A 24,930-nucleotide genomic window follows, 5' to 3' on the forward strand; every position below is an offset into this window, starting at 1 on the left:
TTTTATTTTCTTGTATTCGTATCATCTTAGCGTGATGTATAATGATTTCAGGCTAACTCCCGGGTTGCTAATTGATTTGCATAACCCGGACCTATGCGAAGGCTGATGTAATAACACCATTTTTTGAATTTTGAACCCTTATGAATAGTGATTTTGCCGATTATGCTGATAAGAAACTTTTCATACCACACTATGTAGGGTTCTTTTATTGATCTTCTGAGATATTATTAGTACTCTATTGGTATATAGTGATGTCAAGATCGTCAGAATCCAAATCCGAACACTTTGATTTTTCCCGAAATCCACCAGATACCGAAAAATTGAGTATATGGTAACATGGTTAAAGGGATTTAAATTCAGGATTATAAGAGAGGATCATTAAAGGATTATAATATTGAGAAATATTTAGGGAACCCAAGTAATAAGATCCCGGATGTGATCCCTCAACAACGAAAGAGAATAGAGTTAAGCGAACCGTAAAACAATAAACGACCAGGACAAGCACATACAAGTAGAATGAGAAGTAAGCTTCCAAGAAAAGCTAAAACAAGTGTTAAAAGAGAAGGACATCATCAAACCTTAAGGGAAAGACATGTGGCTTGGAGGTGAGGTCATCCAAGTGATGTAATCACTTTATCAAAGAAATCTCCACCAAGTATTCATTTCACAAACACCAAAATCAAAGCAACCAAAACAACTCATTTCTCTTCTTCCCCCATCTATTGCTCTCGCTGCTTTTCATGAAAAGCAAAGGAAAATTTCAAAATCAAGCTACACACACCTTCATAATTCAAGAGGTTTGTTTCTTTAGCTTCCATAATTCTAACTTAGATGAGCCATAAAGCTCAAGATTCCATGTTTAACATAGCTAATCAATTCATCAAAGTTCTTGGTGAATGTGTTTTTCAAGAACTTGAAATTTTGTTCTTGAGTTTTTGTTTAGATTAAGCTTGGTAAGGACTTTCAAGGGTGATTCCAAGCTCCTTAGTTACTTTTACCACCAAGGAAGGTATAATCTCATACCCTAGCCCTACTTTGTATATTTAGAGCTTTTGTGTTTGGTATGGTTCATGAGAACTTGATTATTATGTATTTAGAGATGTGTTGGTTTTGTGATGTGTTTGGAGTTGTAAACCTTGTTGATTAGTTAAAGAACTTAAGTAAAGCTTTTAGTTCATGTTGGGAAGTAGTATAAAATTGGAAATATTGAGTTGTTGGGGCTGTTGTAGCATTGTATGTATGGAGTTTGGTGGTATGGTTGAATTGTGGTTGATTGGTGGTTGATTTGGAGTAGGATAAAAAATTGGTAATCGCGTAAACATAGTCGTCGTAATGTCCGATTTACTTTAGACTGTTTGTTCTAATATCAGGACCCGAGAACTCACTGTTAGATTTTACGACTGCCATGATTAGATAGTTCATGTTACGAGCTTCGTTTTGATATGTGGTTCGTTTGAATCCAATGTACGGTTTAGGAGAAACGACCGTTTTAAGTAACGGCGTTTCGCGAACGAACCATTACCCCTCGCCTTACTTTGAAACCTTGGTTACAGACTTTAAATGACTAATTGGAATATGAACAATTATGTAAAGTGGAATAGGCAGTGGTAAGGTACTCGCGAAAGAATCGCCTTAAAAATCTTAATGGTTAATTTATTAAAAATGGTGGAGCCGAGGGTACTCGAACGACTTAGGTGATTCGTTAAGCGTATGAGTGACCATAAGCGAACGTTGGGTTCAATTGGTTAAAGTCTAGTTTCTTAAGCGACCGGGTTTAATTCCAACTTATGTTTGTTTTCCTAGGTTATCGGACCCACTCTAAGCTTAAGTCTATCCGGAGTACTCAGGCAAGTTTTTCTACCTGTTATACTATTGTGGTGATGTATATATGTATAGCATTATCTTGTGATAGATGCATGTGGTTAATTAGCAAATTTTGCGATATATTGAAGCATGCTGAGATGGTATATATATGCATGTCTGTTTCGTAATCTGGTTATCTATCTGTTGATTTCAATGTTTATAGTTGCATAATACCTATGTTAGAGATAAGCAGTAGTTTGCGTATACCCTTAGTAATAGGGACCCAAGTGAACATTTTTCTAAACCGGGAGTCGATGTTCCCGAGTATAATATATATATATATATAATTTATATTTATATATGATATATTATATTGATATAGTTTTCAAAACTATTAATCGAATAAGGTTTATTCGATAACTTTATTTTATTTATTTAATGATATTATTTTGAATATTCATTCGAGGATTTATGACTCCGTTATTTTATTTAATGAATCTTATTTTTGAATATTCATTCGAGATTTATGACTCCGTTATTTTATTTAATGAATATTTTTTGAATATTCATTTGAGGACTTTTGACTTTTGAATATTATTTAATAATATTCAGATATTTTCTTCATATCGGGCTGATTTATTTCATTAAATCAGCATTACTCCAAACATTCTTAAAATGTTTTCGAGTCTTCAAATGATTTTTAAAAGTTTGAGCGGATCCCAAAACTCATTTTGATATTTAAGATCTTCCTTTCGAAGGGGATTTAAATACTCGCTCAAGACCTGGTGATCCGGCTCAGTGGTGTATTTTACATTCGCAACGAGGTTGCTGTTTTGAGAAAAAATCTTGATTACTTGCCCATCTTTCGGGAAGTAAGTTCATATATTTGAGTCGGCATAAGCAACATGGGCTCAGTGGGCGTCCATGAAGTGAAGTGGCTCAGTGAGAGTCCATCAAATGCGTAAGTGGCTGAGTGGCAGTCCAGCATAAGGTCCTATTGCGGCCAGGGTGATGACCAGTGGGGAATTCGTCCATCTACTAGTAGAAAAGGTTACTTATTGGTATCTTTGCCTGATCACAAGATATCAGGTTTATGCCAAGGTTTTCTCCTTTTCAAATTCATTGGATATTACAACTCTGTTTTATTTTCATAACAGAGGTTTTCAAGGAGTGTATAGAAATGTATATATATATAGGTGTATATATATCAGGACTTAATGAAGTATCTCGTAACTTCATTATTTATAATGATATTTCAAAGATCGGATCTATTCAAGTCTTATCTTGTAGTCTCATCAGTGTGATGAACTTTTGAAACTAATTATAACTTGAATGGTGGTAGTTCAAGTAGTATTCGGAAAATATATAAGTATATTGGAGTATCTTGTAATTCATCTTTTAAACTTATATCTAGTAAATGATCTTATGCATATCAAAGATTTTCAGAAAAACATTGAGACAAGTTAGATTATGAAATCACCTTGCAACGATATTTTTATACAGTTATAAACTGGAACTTTATGTATATTATACATGTCAGAGGATTTCAAAGATTGAGAAAAGTATATATGTATGATATACTGAATATTTTGCGACTTAGTCGCGTTAAGATATCAACTTGGTTCATTTCTTCTTAATCAAGACTTTCTTGAGTACTATGAGAATGCTCATATATTGTTAATTATTATACATATTATTTCGGTGGGCTTGTTGCTCACCCTTGCTTTCTTCTTTCATCACACAACAACAGATAGACAAGATGAACAGGATCAAGCTCCCAATTCGCGAGCGGATAGGAAACATTCCGCAGTTTCCTGTAGGCGTTGATGCCGCCGTAGCTGAGGTAGGGACTACCAATAGGCTAGGTTTTCAACTATTGATGTACCAGACTTCTGTATATTGAATTGTAATAATGGCAAAAATATGTAAATTTATTCAGAAACCCTTTTGAGGTGTAATGACTTATAATTGTCGAATAAAATGACTTGTGTTATTTTTGGTATTCATCTCTGAGACTATAACTTGTGGTGTGTGTATATTTCTGGGGCACAGTACGCAGTAGTTGGTTGACTGTTAAGATTAGTATTGATAAGGGAAATGGAACTCGTGACAACCCGAATCCCCGACCCCGGATTTGGGGGTGTTACAGAAATGGTATCAGAGCTAAGCGTTATAAACCTCAGAGATGATGTGGCGTTAAGATAATAAGTTCACTAAGATAATAAGAACTCTTGCCAAGTTCATAGTCGGGCTACCTAACATAGTACTGACAGTTAAAACCCTTATGGGAACACTTATAGATATCGTGATAGAAGCGTAGTTCGTTATCGTATATGGTAGCGGACTCCGAACCCTGAGGTTGAGGAGCACAGCGCGATGATTTTTTTTATTACTAATTGGAGATCGGATTATGGATCCGATAGAGCGTCCTAACGCAGGACCGGATGATGTTCATATTGAGGATGTAGCGGTTGAGGATGTTGTCCTATAAGAGATTGTTACTGAGGAGGATCCCGTGGAGGATCCTGACAAGAATGAATAAAGGACCACTGAGGAATTGATGACCATGGTTAGGGAAACTACCAGAGGTAGGATTGGCCGGTCACAACCGGAGGTTTGTTCAAGTTTGTAAAGATAGTAGCCCTTTAACGCGGCTTACTCGTAAGACTGAGAAGTTTGAATGGACACAGAAATGTGAGAACAACTTCCAAGAACTGAAGAAAAGTTTGGTGACGGCCCTGTTTGGCGTTGCCGGAGAAAAAAAAAGAAGAGATTTTTGATTTGTAGTGACGCTTCGCATAAGGAATTAGGGTGCTTCTTATACACCACCGCAAGGTAATCGCGTACGCGTCAAGACAATTATGGGAATATAAATTCGATATCCCCACCCATGAGCTTGGGCTCGTGGCAATAGTTTTTCCCTAAAGATTGGAGGCACTACTTGTATGGAGAGAAGTGCGAGATTTACACAAGCCATAAGTGCTCTAGTGCATTTTCACGCAGAAAGAGCTCAACATGCGCCAGAGGAGGTGGTTAGAGCTAATCAAGGATTATGATTATGAGATTATTTATCAGCCAGGTAAAGCCAATGTGGTGGCTAACACCCTTAGTAGAGAGGAGAGACTCAAGATGATAATGTCTTCTGAAGAGTTGATAAGAGATTTTGAGAAATGGAAATAGAAGTGAAGGTAACCGAGCCGGTACCGAAAAGCTGTTTGAGATTGCAATACAGTCCGAATTATTGGATAAGAATATATTGTGCTAGAAAAAGTGATGAATGAAGGCAGAGAGCCAACAAATAGATAAGAGATTAATACCGAGAAAGATGATAAGGGAATAATGAGGTATTCCTACAGAATTTGGGTTCCAAATGTTCAAGAGCTTAAAGATGAGATCTTAGATGAAAGCTAATTTGAGGGATAAGATTTAGAGCAAACCCTGAACGTGATAGTCAGGGAGGTCGCCATCAAGATAGAAGGAACCCATAACATAATGAAGTGGAAAATGAGGATTTAAAACATGTAGGATGACCCTGATTATGGGAGGAGGAGGGAACGTTCAGACTAAGGAACAGAAGTCGAGTAAGGAAAGGAGACCCGACGGTACTCCTATACGACAATTTATGGACCTTTCTAGACAGAACTTAGACTATTATCCCCAATCACCACCCTGAGGAAACAATGCGGTGAGAAATTCTTTCAGGACCTTTAAGTCGCTAAGCTCTCAGAGTTCCAAGGAACAAGCTGACCCAGTCGAGGCAAGAGCCTGGCTAAAGGAATATGAGAATCATTTGAGATTCTAATGATTGATGAAGCACAAAAGACTGTTTTGTCACTTACCTTCCTAAGAGAGAGACCACCCGCTGGTGGAAGGCTAAGGAAGATAGAGATATAGTGTAAAAGCTTTAGAGCCAGAACAAAGGCGGACGAGTATGATGAATTATGAATCTAAGTTGTAAAGTTGTAAAGATTCGTTCTGAGGACAAGAATCCCGGAACGACGTGATGTTTGAAGTAAATAATTAATGGGTTCATGAAATGATTGTAAGAGAAAGGAAATAAAAAGAAACTGAAGTGGAAAGGAATATAAAGGCAATAGAGTTTGAGGAATGATAAGGGAGTTGGGTATGAGGAAACCCTAAAGAATCATAGTAATAAATAGAAATATGTGATCGTCTGGATGAGAATGATTCACTATGAGTTAAAGTTGATGGTTGAAGGCATAAGAGATGTACATATTGTACCCCCTTTAAGTTGGGAGAATTCGAGGAAACCTTGAGATAGTTCGAAGGATAATAATGAACGCGGATAGACTGAGGAGACAAGAAAGTAGGAAATTAGGAAATTAGATGAAGGATGACCTTCAAGAATGTGAAGTGTAAGACCGGTGGCATGATACCCAGAAAGGGAGACGCCGGGTATGAAAGACATCCCAACATTGAGATGACTGTTGAGATAAACAACAAAAGTAAATGAGGATTATTAAGAAGAAGTTCACGTTGAACACGACCAATATCTTCCAGGATATCCCTGTTGTCATTACCAAATTAGGAAAGAAAAGCGGGTAACCATTGTTATCTTTTGAAGGCCATATGTGTTGACCTCAGTTTGAATAAGGATGCTATTGTGAAATTGGTATAGACTATCTGGTGGGAATGATTGAATAAGACACCCTACAGGGATATATGACTTGAATTATCCATGGAAGGATGCATGTACCTTTTAAAGGTGGGATCAAGGATGAGCATCTGTAACTTAGAATGAATCCTAGGGATGCATAAAGGTTGGAATTTCACCCTTAATAGGGATAGTATGAGTTTTGACAGTATAAATTGGAAATGATTAACAACAACCTTTAAGGATTAGTGGAGAAATTTTTCAGAACTATATAGACAATAATTCTGGTATTAGTAATGGTATCTTGATATGCCCTGTGCCTAGGGTGTACCTGATGAAGGATTTAAGGATAACCTTAGAGGTTTTACAAGGAGAAAGGTAATAATCAAAGTTCTCAAGAATAGAAATTTTGATGAAGGAAATATGACGTAATTATATATGACAGGTGGGGCACGTGTTGAACCATAAGAAATATAGATCGACCCAATGAGGTCAAGATTGGTGAAAACAAGAAGGACCCATGATAAGAGACTTCCTAAGTATGATCGAGAGTCAGCCGTGACAATATTCACATCTAAAGACTAGGCAATGACTTACGGAAAATGGTGAGTTTTTTTTTCTTTCTCACCGGGACTTAAGAAAAGCATTTTCACATAAGCAGTGATTGAAATGAGGTAGAAATTTAGTTGAAGGTGTTAAAAGACATTGATTATAAGGAACTATTACTATCAGGAAAGGCCAATGAGGTGGCCGACACTAAGTGCAAGAGAGCAATTATAGGCGCTCGTGCCAGAGGAATACAGTGATGATGGTTGAAGCCGTGAAGGTTGTATTATGGTTTGGAAGATTGACATTCCTTCTGATGATTTGCGATACTCAACCGTGATAGTAGTTCGGTAAAGATTTAATTTATGTAATCGCCGTGAGCGGGCTATCTATCTTATAAGGTCATATCTTGAGATAAGCCAGGACCATGTAACGAAAGGTCTAAATGAACCTTTGAGATTTATGTCTCCTAATAAAGACATATGATTAAGAATGGTATTAACCTGCTATCGTTGCTTTGATTGAAACTCTTCTGTAATTTTATCTGCTTCATGTCATAAATACGCCAGGATCTGGAGTGTTCTTCATGAATCATGAAATGGTAATTATGTTGCCTCCTTAAAAGATTGATACGACATGTATGACTCCGTATGGTTAGCTATTAAGATTTCATAGAAAATGAATGACTACAATAGGTCAGTGGTGGACCATAGTAATGCTCCAATGAGTCTATGAATAATGAGACAATGACAACTGTGAGAGTTGTATTGTAATGAATGTTGAGATTGACTACCACTAATCGGGTCGTGGTGATGTATAAGTTATCATTGAATAGACTAATTAAGTAGATTATTTACCTATTGAATATTTATCCTCCTTATCAATAGAGGGTCGTATGACATACGAGGAAGGTTGCGATGCAAGCATAGAATTCTAGTAGCGATGATGTCTAGAATGAGATCCTAGATTCGATTTCGATGTCGAGGAGTTTCAAAGGTGATTGTGTATAAGCTCGAGGAAGAGCATGGGTCCATAGAATGATGGACGGAATAGAAAAAAATTTAAGCATGTGAAATGCGATGCAATAATACTTGATGTTGATATAAATACGTATATGTTTTTGTTCTCCTATGACAAACCTCTATAGTCCAGAGGTAGATTCCAAGCCAGATATTTGTGGCAGTATTTTTTTCATATACAATTCTCTTCAATTCGTTCTTTTCTCTTCTTTCATTTCATGTAAGCTGAGAAGAAAATCCTTCCAGAAGGGGAGGTATTGCCGAATGACTATATATCTGTGTAGAAGCCTAGTAGGATACCACATGTTGTTTAATTGCTTGTCAAGTACTAAAGGTTGGCCACCTTCTGTACTAACTATGCGATATAACAAGTGTTCATGATCATAGTGATCTCTCAATATATTCTTTAACTTCTATACGATGGATCAAGCTTTTAAAGATAGAAGCAGCTAGAAAGAAGTAGTATCAGTACGGTGGTATTCCTAATCTAACGCATTCGTGATACTAAGGTTGACGTAATTATTAAAAGGTTATAGATTGCTAATGAGCAAAAGTATATCTAGAATAGTATTCTGTGCGGAAGATAGTAACGCTTACGAACCAGAAAAAGGAGTATTGAGAAGCAAAAGCTATAATGCTAGAAGCTATGATGAGAGTCTGTGCAATAGACTTGAAAGAATTTGGAATGATCACTTAACGCGGATTAAGTTTTCTCACGATAATCGATCGTATGTCAGTATCGAGGTATCGCCTTATGAGATCCTTGAGGGAAGACAATGTCGAACTCCCTTATGTTAGGATGAAGATTGCAGAGCGCAAGATGCTCGGACCAGCAGTGGTCCAAAGACCAAGGATATAATAGATTTAATCAGAGGACGGCTGGTAGTAGCCCAAGATGGGAACACGAAGTATGTTGATTTGACACGAAAGGACAAAGAATAGGAAATAGGGGACCTAGTAATGTTAAAGGTATCCCTTGGAAAGGATGGATGAGGTTCGGAAAGAAAGGAAATCTAAGCCTATGAATTGTTGGACCCTTTGAGGTATTAGACGTATTGGGAAGTTAGCATATGAGCTAGCCCTACCCCCGAACATGTAGCAAGTTCATAACGTGTTCCACGTATCAATGTTAAGGAAGTATAATTCGGATGCCAGACAAATAGGGGCATATGAGCGCATAGGCATGCAACCAGACATAACCTATATGGAGCAACCATAAAGGGTTATATATCGAAAAAGAACACTGCTTAGGAGAAGGGTTAGGGTTATCAAACTAGGCAGACTTTGGTGGTAGAACCACAATGTGAGAAAATTAACTTGGGAACTAGAAAGTGCAATGCTAGAAGAGTACCCCCATTTGTTTTCTATCTGATTCCGAGACGGAATCCTTTTAAGGAGGGGAGACTGTAATAACCCCAATTTTTGAATTTTTTGGACAACTGCTGAGTTCAACTCCATGGATATGACTATCTCCTTCACTCTCAAAGGTAAAACTCACTGTATTAACTGTGATGATTTACAAGCATGTTTTAAATTGCCTGAGAACAATGCCATGACACCACACACTGATAGTGATGTATCCAGCATGTTAGATTCCATAGGTTATTCTCTTAACTCTGCTAATTTAGGGAGTATTAGAAGAAAAGGCCTTAGGAAAGAATGGAGTTTCCTTGGGGATGCCTTTATAAAGGTTTTCTCTGGGAAAATTAGTAATTTTGATGCCATAACTTCATCTCTGGTTAATATGCTCTATATGCTTGTTTCTGATAGGTATTTTAACTTTAGCAACTATGTGATGCTAGAATTAGGTACTAGATTAGGTAACAAAGCTAATAGACCTAATAACATCTATTATGCTAGATTCTTTATGTTATTGGCTAACCATGTTGCTGAAGGTTTAGTCATAATCAATGAGAATAATAAACTCAAGTGCTGGGCACAAGAGAAAAGAGTTCTTGCAGACTTGAAGAGAATGGATCTTAACAGCAGTGTGCCATTGGTATATTTACCAATCATGAATGCACCTCAGGTAGGTGAGGTAATTGCTTCTACAACTCCTACTTCTTCCAACCCCTCTATTTCTTTATCTTCTAGTGTGGCCATGAAATCTGAGATGCCCCAACAGATTTCTACCAAGGTCACCAAAACTAAACTTTCAAAATCCAAGACAAAGAAATCCACCTCTGTTGTTTCTCAAAAGACAACAGTTGTAACACCAACTATTAACCCTGAGGTGAGTGAACAGGGTGTGAGTGGTGAGGGGAGGGGTGAACATCAAAGAAACCCCCAGGATAAGGAAGGAAAGTTGAGTGCTTCCCAAGCTAGCCAAGCCACAGTTTCTCAAAAAGCTGTGGTGGTTGAAAAGGTATCTAGCACATCCCTAGTAGCATCCTCCCAAAAGGATGTTACTATTGAAAATAGTTCCAAACCAGGAACACAGAACAAAAGAGGGAGGGACACTAAAGCCAAACACTCACCAACAAAAGCCTTTATTAGAAGAAAGAAGGCCAGAACCCAATCTTCTACACAGGGTGCACACACTGCACAGATACATCCATCTGTATCTATGCCTTCTCAAACTCAGTTTGATGTGACTCCAATAAATGTGGAGTCACAGCCCCATTCTCTCACAATAATCACACATCAATCACCAAACACTTCATCACCATCTCTGGATGTGGATATGTTATTCCCATCAATTCCTGATTCTCCCACTTTACAACTCAGGGAGAAGCCCCACTCAAATACAGGTGATCATCATCTCTTAAATGATTTGTTGGATCACCCGCAAATTCTTTCAGATATAATTGAAGGATCTGTGTCACCACATCTCAAATCAATCTACACAGATTCAACAGTTATATCACTTTCAATTTCCACTTCTTTTCCTTCTTCAACGGATATCACTCATCCGTTGACAAGTGGTTGTTCTTCAACGGATAAGCTTAACAGCAGTTATCCGTTGATAACATCAGTTTCACCTTCAACGGATATTCCACATCCGTTGACAGTCTCTACACAAATAACTGAATTAATTCCAAGTGTAGAAGACATGAATACTGTGCAATCACTCTTAGGATTGAGGGAATGGAGTGACAATTTGAGTGAGAGGCTGGGTTGCTCCCAGGCAAAAGGAGAGATTGAGAGCTCAAAAATGCATGCTATTTCTTCCAGCATGGCAAAAGTAAGTGAGTGGAGTACCACCTTAGTAGGTGAAGGTGAGGGAGTGAGATGTGTGAGCCAGGGGGAGCCCCTGATGCAAGAACATAGAGAAAAAGAGAGAAAAGCAGGTACAGTAGATACAAGGGTGGAACCAGCCATTGCTAATGAGTCAATGATTGTGGATGATGCTGACAAGGAAAGACAATTTCAGCAACATTACAAAGCTGTAATTGATAACATTTCCTTGGATGCTGACACTTTTACTCATCCTGTAACAGCCTATCAACTATTGGCTGCTCAGGGCAATGAGGAGGCAGAAAGGTCACTACATCTAGTACACACAACAGAATCTCTTCTAAGGGATAAAGCTACCATTAACAAAATGCCTTCTACAGCTGGTGAGCCATCTGAGGAATTTGGAGCAAATTCTGATGATGATGACTCTATTTCTTTTGATGGAAGCATGAACTTAGGGGGAGATGAAGGCCCTAGTTCAATTCCAAATCTACCTGAATGGGCCTTGACTAAGGAGTATAGATCAGGGGAATTCAATGTCTCTTTAGTCAAACAAATCCACACTATTCAACAGGCCATTCAGAATACTTCACATGCAAGTATCAAGGCTATCCTTCAAGCTCACCTGGACTCACTGCATCTCATGAAGCTGCAGCAAGTGAAGCAGAATCTGAGTATGGATGATCTCAGGAAGGATATTGCTGACTTGAAAACCTATACTTCAGAAAAATTGGATTCAGTCATGCCCTATGGTACATTGCAGGAATTGGTTTTGAGATTGAAGAAAGAATCTGTTACTGAAAAACGGTTGGCCAAGTTAGAAGACAGAGTTCAAGTTATTGAAGATTCTGTGGCCACCATTCTTCACAATCAACAATCTCAAACCAGTCTCCTAATGCAGCTGGCAAAAGCACAAGGCTTGACCCCTCTCCTTGATGATAACAAAAAGGGGGAGAGTAAAAGGGAAGGGGAAGGAGAGCCATCTACAAAAATCAACATATCTAAAGTGCTAGTTCCTGCCATCACTACTTCTCCAATCATTCAAATCAAGGGCAAACCTGATGGAATTGATTTGATTCAGCTAGCAGCAGCTGAAATTCAAGTGAAAGAGCAAAGGAGGAGAATTGATGAAAGGTTGCAACTGTTGTTTGGTTCTACACAAGACAAATCAACATCTGTGAAATACAGCACAAAAATTGAACCAATCAACATGGAGCTCATGCCAGTAGGGAGTCATAAGGATGGAGAAGCTTCTTCCAAAGAACTACAAGCTATAATTCTCAAGCCCAATGAAAGATCCAATAAGGACTCAACAAAGAATCCTTTAAAAGAAATGGACTTTCCTCCTCCAAAAGCTGATGAGAACAAGATTTTAGGCAGGAGTATTGCTTATCTCAAAAAGTCCATGGATGATGCTGTAAGGAGAAATAGAGCTATTATCATTAGAGAGGGAAAGAGCATATGTGTGATGCAAGGACATCCCAAATTCTCAATAGCCAAGAAGGAAGAAGCCAAGCAATTACAGGCTGACAAAAGAGCACAAGCAAAGCTTGAACAACAGCTGAAGTCAAGTCTAGTTGAAAAAGAAAAAGGGATTGAAGTCAGGGGTGAAGACAAGACTACAAACCTAGATGAGGTTTTAGGGAGTATATTTGGTGAGAGTGTGGAAGAAAGAGAGGAATGGCAGAAGGGAAACAGAAGAAAGGCCAAGGCACATAGAAGGAGTGGAGATAACACTGAAGTAACCAAATCTATATCTAAACCACTACCTTCCATACCTGAACCCCTTGTTGCTGATCCCACAATAAACATCCATGGTGAACCAATCATTCCAAAAGAGGAACCTATTGATTGGGACACTATCAAATTGCCTACCTTTCTAACCACTCTTCCACTACCAAAGAAACAGAAAAGAAAACCAAAATCTACACCTCCCATAACCTCTAAGAAATTCACTCAAAAACAGAAACCTAAGCCTAAATCACCCATTTCTAAAGATGATTATGTTCACATCTGTGACATAAAAGAAATTTCAGACATTGAACTCTATCTGGATGAGCTGGAGGATGTAAGGGGAATAGCTGCCTACAGACAGCTACCAGAGAGATTAGTGTTCAGATATAAAGGAGCTGGGGAAAGAACATGGCCTCTCCACAGGATTCTGGATGAAGGCTACTCTACCTTGATTAGAGTCTTTTCAGCTATACAAAAGGATTCTGGCTTTACCAGAACTGCCAAGACTGAAATTCTCAACAAGATAGCCAATATAAGGAAAACTTGGAGGGAGCCCAATGCTTTACCCAGGACTTTACTCATTCAAGAAAGGGAAATGAAAATTCACAAATCACCTCATTGGTTGATGGAATTTAGAGATGATAAAGGAGTCAGAAGATTTTTCAGACTTGAAGACCAACTCAAGATTGCCAGCAATAAAACTCTCAAAGAAATGCAATCTAAGTTGGATGTCAGTGTTGAAGATGAAGCTGAATTCTTCAGACAACTCCAACTTCAAATTGAGGAAAATGACAAAAGGCTAGGAAAGAAAACCAGGGAACAAAGAAGAAAAAGATGATTTGCTCAGACTAAAGGAGTGTCCTTGGAAACACTGTAAAATCTTCAATTACCTCCTAGTACATACACTTTTGCAGCATTGTTAAATTTCTACTTAGTTTCAATTCATATATCTGTTAAGTGTTTTGTTATCATCAAGTTAACCCTGAATTTATGCCTACAATTCTTATAGACATAAATAGGGGGAGATTTTTAGGAATGTATGTGCATTAGTTTGATGATATGTTTAATAAAATACTTAAGTAGAAATTTAGTGTCTGTAGCCTCAACGGATAAGACCACTTTGGCTATCCGTTGATGGTGTAGCTTTACTTAGAAATAAGTCTAGTATTGTAGCATATTTCAGTCTCTGTATTTAAAATGTAATTCTTGGAAGTTGAGAGAAACTATGAGTCATGTTGACTACTAGATGATATGCAGATAGGAAGGCCAATTGTAAATACTTCATGCCTTGTAATTTTGTATAAGTGAAGTGGTATCAACGGATGACTTAAAGACCTTCAACGGATAAGAAGCTAAGCTTCAACGGATGTCTCTGAAGCTTCAACGGATAAAGTCATCAACGGATAACATCCTTCAACGGATGAGTGCATCAACGGATGAAAGCTTCAACGGATAACATCCTTCAACGGATAAGTGCATCAACGGATGAAAGCTTCAACGGATGTTCTGATGATTAGCCGTTGATAAGGGGTAGTTGTACGTACAAACAGAGGCACATGGGTTGATAGAGACAACTGAGATGTGGTAGCCGAATTTCAGGAACAACAGAAAAAGCAGCCGTTCTTCTTTAGTACAAAGATGCAATAGTCAACAAAGTACTGGAGTGAACAGGAAAAGAAGCAAGTGAAGAACTTATTTTATTACTGTATTTTATATTGTTCTTAACTTGTACACTTGGTAATATATAAGCCAAGTAGAAGCTAGTAATTAGATGTGAGATTTTCCAGAGCTGTTTAGAAAAATATTGAGAGAAAATTCATCTAGTTTGTACTAGGATGCAGCTGTGATCAACATTGTTTAATCACAGATTTTCTAAAATACCATCTCTGGTGGAACAACGAATCCACCAGAAAAGTTTTTAAGTTCTGTTGTGTTCTTTACATTTGTGCTTGAATTTATATCTGTCTGTATTAGCTTAAAGCAATTCACACACTTGTTCTTCTTGAACACACAACTTTCATAAACTGCTCAAAACTTGAAAAAGTTTTGAGATTTACATTCAACCCCCCTTCTGTAAATCTCATTGTTAGTCCACTAGGAATAACAATTGGTATCAGAGCAGGCTCTTGACATACAAAGAGTTTAAAGATCTTGGAATCTAACAAAGATGAGTAAGAAGGATATTGGAGTAAAGATCCCAGTTCTTGACAAAGACAGTTATCACCATTGGAAGGTGAAAATGCACCTTCATCTACTCTCCCAAGATGAAGGTTATGTAAACTGCATTGAGAATGGTCCTCACATTCCCCACAAAGTAGCAACAGTTGCTACAGCCACAGTTGCTGTTGGTCAATCCATTCCAAAACCTAGAGCAGAATGGAAATTGGAAGACACAGAAGAAGTCCACAAGGACAAGAAGGCTATGAACATTTTGTTTAATGGTATTAACATGGATATGTTTGATAATGTGATAAATTGCACAACTGCCAAAGAGGTTTGGGACACAGTTCAACTACTGTGTGAAGGTACAGAACAAGTGAAAGAAAACAAAATGCAGCTTCTCATTCAACAGTATGAGTACTTTCATTTTGAAGAAAATGAATCTTTAAATGAAACATTCAATAGGTTCCAAAAGCTGTTGAATGGACTGAAGCTGTATGGAAGAGTGTACCAGGTGAAGGATTCAAATCTTAAATTTTTAAGATCCTTGCCAAAGGAATGGAAACCCATGACTGTCTCCTTAAGAAACTCTCAAGATTATAAGGACTTCACTCTTGAAAGATTGTATGGAATCTTGAAGACTTATGAACTAGAGCTGGAACAGGATGAGGTATTGGAGAAGGGGAGAAAGAAAGGAAGTTCAGTTGCATTGGTAGCTGAAGATGAGAGGAAATGCAGACAAGAAACTGCAAGATCTACATCAAACTCCAAAGATGGTATAAGAAATCAGGAATCAAGCAAGGGGAAGGAGCAAGTTGCTGAAAATGAAGACAACTCCAGCCAAGATGACTCAGATGGTATTGATGAGCATCTTGCATTTCTGTCCAGAAGATTTGCAAAGATGAAATTCAAGAAAAACACTAGAGCCACTAAACCTCACAAAAACACTGTGGACAAATCCAAGTTCAAGTGTTTCAATTGTGGTATAAGTGGACACTTTGCAGGTGAGTGCAGAAAGCCAACTTCTGAAAAGAAGAAATTTGAACAAGTAGATTACAAAAAGAAATATTTTGATCTGCTCAAGCAAAAGGAGAGGGCTTTCATTACTCAAGAAAAGGACTGGGCAGCTAATGGAGATGAAGAGGATGAAGATGTGGAGTATGTCAACCTTGCTCTCATGGCTGATTCTGAAGAAAATGAAGTTAGTTCATCAAGCAATCAGGTAATCACTACTGACTTAACACAGCTTACTAAAGAAGAGTGCAATGATGCTTTTAATGCTTTACATTCAACCCCCCTTCTGTAAATCTCATTGTTAGTCCACTAGGAATAACAAACTCAAATACTGATAATGAATCAGATACTGACAGTGATCATAACAACAATGAAGACATGGATCAAATGGTTTCCCTGTTGGTTAAAAGCTTCAAGAAGATGGTCTACAAGAACTTCAAGAAAGGGAGAAGATTTTTCCAAAAAGGTTCCAGTTCCTCAAACTCTGATAAGAGGAACAACAGAAGAAATACTGATTGGAAGGAATCTAGATCTGAAAAACTTGATAAGTTAAAAGAGAGATGTTACAACTGTGATGAAATTGGACAGTTTGCAGCTAACAAGCTTTGATCTCAAAGAAGAGAAAATGGGATGATTCATCAGATTCAGATGATGGGATCAATTATGCTCTCATGGAAAATGCTGATTGTGAGGCTAACAATGTTGAATTAAAGGTACCTCAGACTACTCTTGCTTTGATACCGATGATATCTATGAATTAAGATTATTTCTTAAGACTCTGCATGTTAGTTATAGGGATCAAACCTTAGAGAATAATAGAATCAAGAGTGAAAACTCTGAGTTAAAGAAAATGAATGATCACCTAGAAATTGAGTTGCTTTCCATGCTATAAATTCAAAAAGAAAGAGATAATGCTGTTTATGTTAAAGAAAAATTATTAGAAAAACATGCTTATCTAGAGAAGGAGCTAGCAAAAGAAAGAGATGTTATTAAACTTTGGACTAACTCAGGAAAGTTAACTCAGGAAATTTAGAGGATGGCTGTTGGGGATCAGGATTATGATATTCAGCTAGATCTAATTTTGATAAGGAAAATGGAAAAGAAACTGAGAAAATAGAACTAATAAAAACTGATAGCAAGGTCAAACTAAACAAGGTTCAAATAAAGACCATTAAGTTTAATCCAAGTGCTAATACTGTTAAGTCAATCCATGAGTGAGTCAAAGTGCTCATATTCTTGAGTAGGTACTGTCCTCCTGTTCTTTTTGATAGCTGATAAGTGGAATTTTATACCACTTAGAGCGTCTCATAACGGCTTGAATTGGTATCTTGGACTTAAGTATTTTGTGTATTTGACGCGTTTTCTAGTGTTTTTGCATTTCAGGGTATAAATTGCTTAGATAGGTGGTTTTCATCAAATAAAGCTTAAGGAAGTGTTTGGAATCAGTCTAGGGGTGATGAGCGAAGAAATCACCAAAAACGGAAGCAGAATAAGGAGTTTTCCAGAAAGGTAGCAGGCGGCCGCGCGCTAGGAGCAGGCGACCGCGTGCTAGCAGGCGGCCGCGTGGAAGATGCAGGAGACTGCGTGCAGGCGGATTTTTAGAATCTAAATTTTATTAACTCGAGTACGATTGGGCTTCTGTTGGCGCTGGTTCTCTTGGGCTATTATATAAACTTTATGGGAAAACTTTTTCTGAAGAAAGAAGAAAATCAAGAGCGAGGGCAAGAAGATTGAGAAGACCGTTTTAGCACGCAACAACGAAGAAGAGGAATCATACATTTATCTTGTGATTCTTTTAATTCGTTGTAACTGTGGATGCTAGTTTTCTTTATGCTTTGAACCTTAATACTCTTGTGACGTACTTCATTATTTATTAAGTATTTTTATTAGCCTTATATTGTTGTGTTATTATTATGCTTTCATATAAATCCATGGTGACGATGAGTTCTATTATGGGCTAATCGTGATCATGGGATTCTAGCGGATTTACAATGGATTTCTTTAGTTAATTGTTTAATACCTTGGTATGTGGTGATTGTATGATATCTAGTATAGGTTGTGCTTATTCGTCTTATATACGTCGTGAACATGTAAGATAGCCTGTTAATCTCTTGTGAAGCGACAGTGAATCTTGAGATTTAGAACTTGCCATGCTAGCATAGGTTCATGTATTGTATGCATGATTAGTGGGTAACTCTAACCGTTTTACTTGCCATGTATAATCATCATGAATAACTTGCGCTTAAATCGTTATATTGTCAAATTCTGTAGACATATAGGGTCTCAACATAATTGATGCCTATTCAACTTCTATCTTAATTTTAAATGCTTGGTAGAATGCTATTCGTACAATGAAAGATGGCGTTTATCAGTTTCGTGTTGTTCGATTAATATCATCACCATTACATGCTAAGGTTAATGACAATAACTATTGAATGAAGTAGTAATGAAGTTAGGATCTCATGTGTGTTTAATATTATTAATTCAAGTGTTTAATTCTCGTAGTTAATATTAGTTAACCAATCTTAATTGTTATTGTCTTGGCATTGAAGAATAATCATACATTGGTGAGTAAGTGTTAATTAAATATAATTAATCAGAGTCTTTGTGGCAACGAACTAGAAATTATTCTATATTACTTGCGAACGCGTATACTTGCGTGATTTATTTAGCGCATGCTTTGTGCCTAACAAGTTTTTGGCGCCGCTGTCGGGGACTCGGTGTTAATTTATTTAGTTATGTACTTGCCATCAGTGGTTATTAGGATTCATTGATTAAGACTTGTTACTTACTGCTTTCAGTTTTGTTTCAGGTACTCTAGCGAGCGTTTATGCAAACACGTTCTCGCATTCACAAGAGAAATATGGATAAAGCTGTGGAAACAGATAAAGCTCTTGACTCTCCGGAGAAGATAGTTTTTGAAGATTCGGATAAAGAGAGTGAAAAGAAAGAACCTGAAATAATGGGTGATCATCTAGCTCAAGCTGATCAAGCTCTTATGGACTTTTTTCGACCTAAAATTGATGATATTCAATCAAGCATCCTTCATCTGGCTATTGAGGACAATACTTTTAAAATCAAGCTGGGCACTATTCAGATGGTGCAGAATTCTATTTCTTTCAGAGGGGCTGCGACTGAAGATCCCAACATGCATATCAGGAATTTTGTCGAGATCTGTAGTACTTTCAAATATAATGGTGTCACTGATGAGGCTATCAAGCTGAGGCTTTTCCCATTCTCTCTGAGGGACAAAGCTAAGGACTGGTTACATTCTTTACCAGCCGGGTCCATCACTACTTGGGAAGATCTTGCGCAAAAGTTTCTGGTGAAGTTTTATCCAATGGCCAAAACTGCAGCTATGAGGTGTGCTCTTACTCAGTTTGCGCAGCAACCAGGAGAAACTATGTGCGAAGCTTGGGAGTGCTACAAGGAGATGTTGAGAAATTGTCCACATCATGGTATGCCTGACTGGATGGTGATAACTGGTTTTTACAATAGTTTGGGGGTCGAATCTCGACCCATGCTCGATGCAGCTTCTGAAGGCGCCTTGTGGGACAATAGCTATATTGAGGCCTATAATCTCATTGAAACTATGGCTGCAAATGAGTATCAAAACCCAACTCAAAGGATGATGCCTGGGAAAGTAGCAGGTATTTTGGAAGTCGATGCAGCTACAGCTATTGCAGCACAGCTCAAGGCGCTGTCTATGAAGGTCGATTCTTTAACCAACTATGGCGTAAATCAAATAGCTAGTGTCTGTGAGCTTTGTACAGGCTCTCATGCTACGGATCAGTGTTCTCTTGTTAATGAATATGTTCAGTATGTAAACAATTTTTAGAGACCGCAACAACCTGTGCCCACTACTTATCATCCTAATAACAGAAATCATCCCAATTTTAGCTAGAGCAATAATAAGAATGCTGTTGAGCAACCATATCAGCAAGCTACAAATAAATAGTTTAATCCACCTGGATTCCAGCAACCTCAGCAATTTGCTCAAAGGCAAACATATTCTCAATAAGGAGGTGCTGCTCCACCTTCTAGTGCAGATTTCGAGGAGTTAAAGCTGTTGTGCAAAAGTCAGGCTATTTCTATCAAGACCTTGGAAAATCAAATTGGACAAATAGCCAATGCCTTGCTCAATCATCAACCTGGCACACTTCCCAGCGATACTGAAGTGCCAGACAGGAAGGAACCTAAAGAGCAAGTCAAAGCTGTCACCTTAAGGTCTGGAAAACTTGTTGATTCTGAAAAAGCAAAAGATGTAGAAGTTGAAGTTGTAGATGAAGAAGGAAAGCAAAAGGAGAAAAAGGGGAAACCAAGGAAGACTACTTTTGAACATACTTTGCCTGAGGATAATACAGGGGAGAAATAGCTCTATCCTCCACCACCTTTTCCTAAGCGATTGCAAAAAAAAAGCTGGACAAGTAATTTGGTAAGTTTCTGGAGGTGTTCAAGAAACTTCACATTAACATACCTTTCGCTGAGGCTCTTGAGCAAATGCCTAGTTATGTAAAATTGATGAAAGGTATTCTATCGAGGAAGGTAAAACTGGATAATCTTGACACCGTTGCTCTAACAGAAGAGTGCAGTGCCGTGCTGCAATAAATGTTACCTCCAAAGCTCAAGGATCCAGGTAGCTTCACCATTCCTTGCACCATTGGCAAGTTGTCATTTGACAAGCGCCTTTGCGATTTGGGAGCAAGCATCAATATGATGTCGTTGTCTATCTTCAAAAAGCTGAATTTGCCTGATCCGAAGCCCACCTACATGTCTCTACAATTGGCTAATCATTCGATTATATACCCACGAGGCATTGTGGAGGACGTGCTAGTAAAGGTGGACAAGCTCATCTTTCCTGCAGATTTTGTCATTCTGGATTTCGAGGAAGATAAGAAGATTCCCATAATCTTGGGAAGAACTTTCTTGGCCACAGGCCGTACCTTGATAGATGTGCAAAAAGGTGAACTCGATATGAGGGTGCAAGATCAAGATGTGACATTCAATGTATTCAATGCGATGAAATTCCCTACGGAAGATGAGGAGTGCCTCAAGGTGGATTTGGTCGATTCTGCAGTTATTTCAGAACTTGATCATGCGCTAAGGTCTAACGCCTTAGAAAAAACCTTATTGGGGGATTTTGACAGTGAAGATGATGAAGGCAATGAGTAGTTACAATATTTGAATGCTTCTCCTTGGAAATGGAAGTTAGACATGCCATTTGAATCTCTTGGTAGTACTAATCTCAAGAATGCTGAGGGAAAGCTCAAACCATCTATTGAGGAAGCACCTACTTTGGAGCTTAAACCATTGCCTGAACACTTGAGGTATGCTTTTTTAGGTGATGCATCTACTTTGCCTGTTATTATTGCATCTGACCTTTCAGGTAGTGATGAAGACAAGCTCTTGAGGATTCTGAGAGAATTCAAATCGGCCATCGGATGGACTATAGTAGATATAAAAGGGATCAGCCCTTCGTACTACATGCATAAAATTCTGCTAGAGAAAAGTAGCAAGCCGACTATTGAGCAACAACGAAGGCTTAATCCTATAATGAAAGAAGTGGTGAAGAAATAAATTTTAAATTGGCTGGATGCAGGAATCATATATCCTATTTCTGACAGTTATTGGGTGAGCCCCGTGCAATGTGTACCTAAGAAAGGAGGTATTACTGTGGTAGCAAATGAGAAGAACGAGCTCATCCCTACTCGAACAGTCACAGGATGGAGGGTATGCATGGACTACAGGAAGTTGAATAAAGCCAGGAGGAAGGATCCCTTCCCTCTTCCATTCATTGATCAGATGCTTGACAGGTTGGCTGGTCATGAGTATTATTGTCTTCTGGATGGCTATTCGAGCTACAATCAGATTTGCATTGCACCAGAAGATCAAAAGAAGACTACCTTCACTTGTCCATTTGGCACGTTTGCTTTTCGCAGAGTTTCTTTTGGCTTATGTGGTGCACCTGCCACTTTTCAGAGATGCATGATGGCCATATTCTCTGATATGATTGGAAATAATGTCGAAGTATTCATGGACGAATTCTCCGTCTTTGGAAATTCGTATGATGAATGCTTGAATAATCTCCGTTTGGTGCTCAAAAGGTGTGTTGAGACCAATCTGGTGCTCAATTAGGAAAAATGTCACTTCATGGTACAACAAGACATCATTCTTAGGCATAAGGTCTCTAGTAAAGGTCTTGAGGTGGATAAAGCCAAGGTGGGCGTCATTGAAAATCTTCCGCCACCTATTTCTGTAGAAGGAATCCGTAGCTTTCTCGGTCATGCAGGTTTTTATCGGCATTTCATCAAGGATTTCTCTAAGATATCTAAGCCGTTGTGCAATTTGCTCAAGAAAGATGTGCTTTTCAAATTTGATGATGAATGCTTGGCAGCATTCGAGACTCTCAAGAAGAGTTTAATCACCGCACCAGTTATTACGGCACCTGATTGGAGAGAACCTTTTGAGATGATGTGTGATGCAAGTGATTATGCAGTGGGAGCAGTTCTTGGGCAGCGAAAGACTAATATCTTTCATGTGGTCTACTATGCTAGTAAGACGCTCAGTGGAGCCCAACTGAACTACACTACTACCGAGAAGGAGCTTTTGGCTATAGTTTTTGGTTTCGAAAAATTTCGATCTTATCTACTAGGGACAAAGGTGATAGTGTTCACTGATCACGCTGCCATACGCTATCTGGTCTCAAAAAGGATTCGAAGCCTAGACTTATCCGTTGGGTTCTCTTACTACAGGAATTCGAGTTAGAGATCAAGGATCGAAAATATACTGAAAATCAAGTGGCTGACCATCTCTCTAGATTGGAGAATCCCAATTACTTCACATGATAAGACATTGATCAACGAATCTTTTCCGGATGAGCAGTTGTTCGCAATTCAAGAGGAAGAGCCATGGTTCGCAGACATTGTGACCTATCTTGTTAGCAATATAATGCCTCATAATATGAATACGACTCAAAAGAAGAAGTTTCTACATAAGGTGAAGTGGTATATGTGGGATGAACCATATTTGTTTAGACAAGAAGCTGACCAGATCATCAGGTTATGTATCCCATTCTGTGAGACGGAGGGGATATTACGAGACTTTCATTCCACAGTTTATGGTGGACATTATGGTGGTAAAAAGACAGCAGCTCGTATTCTTCAAGCAGGTTTTTTCTAGCCTACGTTGTTTAAGGATGCACATCAGTTCGTCTTAAGGTGTGATCGTTGCCAAAGAGTTGGGAATCTTTCTAGAAAGGATAAGATGCCTTTAAATGTGCTACTTGAAGTTGAGGTCTTCGATGTTTGGGGAATCATTTTCATGGGACCATTTATCTCGTCCTGCAATAATCAATACATCTTGCTGGCAGTCGATTATGTCTCGAAATGGGTAGAAGTCAAAGCTCTATGACTAATGATGCAAAGGTAGTGTTGAGTTTTCTTCATAAGCAGATTTTCACAAGGTTTGGAACACCACGAGTTATCATAAGTGACGAATGGTCGCATTTCCGCAATCATAAGTTCACTTCTATGATGCAATGCTACAATATGAATCATCGCATTGCTACTGCCTATCATCCGTAAACTAATGGTCAAGCTAAAGTGTCTAATAGAGAGATCAAGCGCATTCTAGAGAAAGTCGTTTGTCCGTCAAGGAAAGATTGGTCTTTGAAGCTCGATGAAGCTGTTTGGGCTTATAGAACAGCATACAAGACTCCACTTGGGATGTCCCCGTTTCAACTTGTCTATGGTAAGGGATGTCATTTACCCGCGGAGCTTGATCATAAGGCTTATTGGGTATTGAAGAAGTTAAACCTTGATTTAGATGCAGCTGGGAAGAAGCGAATGCTTCAGTTAAATGAACTTGATGAATTTCGACTTCAAGTGTACGAAAATAACAAAATGTACAAGGAAAAGGTAAAAAGGTGGCATGACAAGAAGCTATCGCTTAAGTCATTCGTGCCGGGGCAACAAGTTCTTCTATTCAACTCTCGTCTCCGACGTTTTCCTGGCAAGTTGAAATCAAGGTGGTCTGGACCATTTATCGTCAAAACTGTGTTCCCACATGGAGCGGTGGAGATTAAAGCACTATAATGGGGATACGGCAAACCGTGAAGGGTTTAGTGCCGTTTTATTGTCCACTTGATCGTATTACTCTACGTCAAACTAATGACGTAAAAGAAGCGCTTCTTGGGAGGCAACCCAAGGTATGAGACCATAGGACACCTTATAATTTAGTACTTTATCCAAAAACCCAAAAAAAATCCAAAAAAAGTTGGGAGAATTTTTTTTTTCCAGAAGCCTAGCAGGCGCCTGCCTACTAGGATCAGGCGACCGCGTGACAGCTGGCGCCCGCGTGCTGGTGCCAGGCGGCCGCGTGCGTCCCTGACTGTTGAAAAATCATTTTTTAGCCTATAAAAAAAAGAAAAACAAAATAAAAACAAAATTCACAGAAGCCATATCACCCATTAACCCACGAATTCCCCCCAAATTTAGCCACAATCCCCACTCCTAATCAAATTTTAACCCTAAAATTTTCCTTATAAATACATACAACCTCTACATACACATCCTAACACTTTCAACTCTACAAAATCTCTCCTACACACCAAACACAAACTCTCTAACTCTTATTCTCAGTTCTCATGGCCCCAAAGAGATCACGAACTATGGGTAGCAGTAGCACCAACCCGACTGCTACTGATTCTTCGAGGAATACTGTTGCAAGGCCCCGATTGTTGGATAGGGCTGCTGAAGAAGAGTACACCAAGCTTCTGACTAAGCCTATTATGAGGGAGAGAGGGTTCTTGCCATCAGGGAGGGATGGTGAGTTGCTACCGATGATTGCTGAGAAGGGATGGAT

At 38.5% G+C, this 24,930-nt stretch overlaps 1 protein-coding gene and 1 pseudogene across 1 annotated transcript in view; both read right to left on the bottom strand.

Annotated features, from left to right (window-relative positions):
- LOC141691373 (uncharacterized) overlaps positions 1 to 24,930 on the bottom strand; it is a 98,648-nt gene that overhangs the window by 67,608 nt on the left and 6,110 nt on the right. The gene's annotated exons all lie outside the window — the stretch shown is intronic.
- On the bottom strand, positions 19,416 to 19,530 carry LOC141709368 (small nucleolar RNA R71; annotated as a pseudogene).

The sequence above is a fragment of the Apium graveolens genome, chromosome 2 (genome assembly GCF_009905375.1).
Source record: "Apium graveolens cultivar Ventura chromosome 2, ASM990537v1, whole genome shotgun sequence".
NCBI lineage: Eukaryota > Viridiplantae > Streptophyta > Magnoliopsida > Apiales > Apiaceae > Apium > Apium graveolens.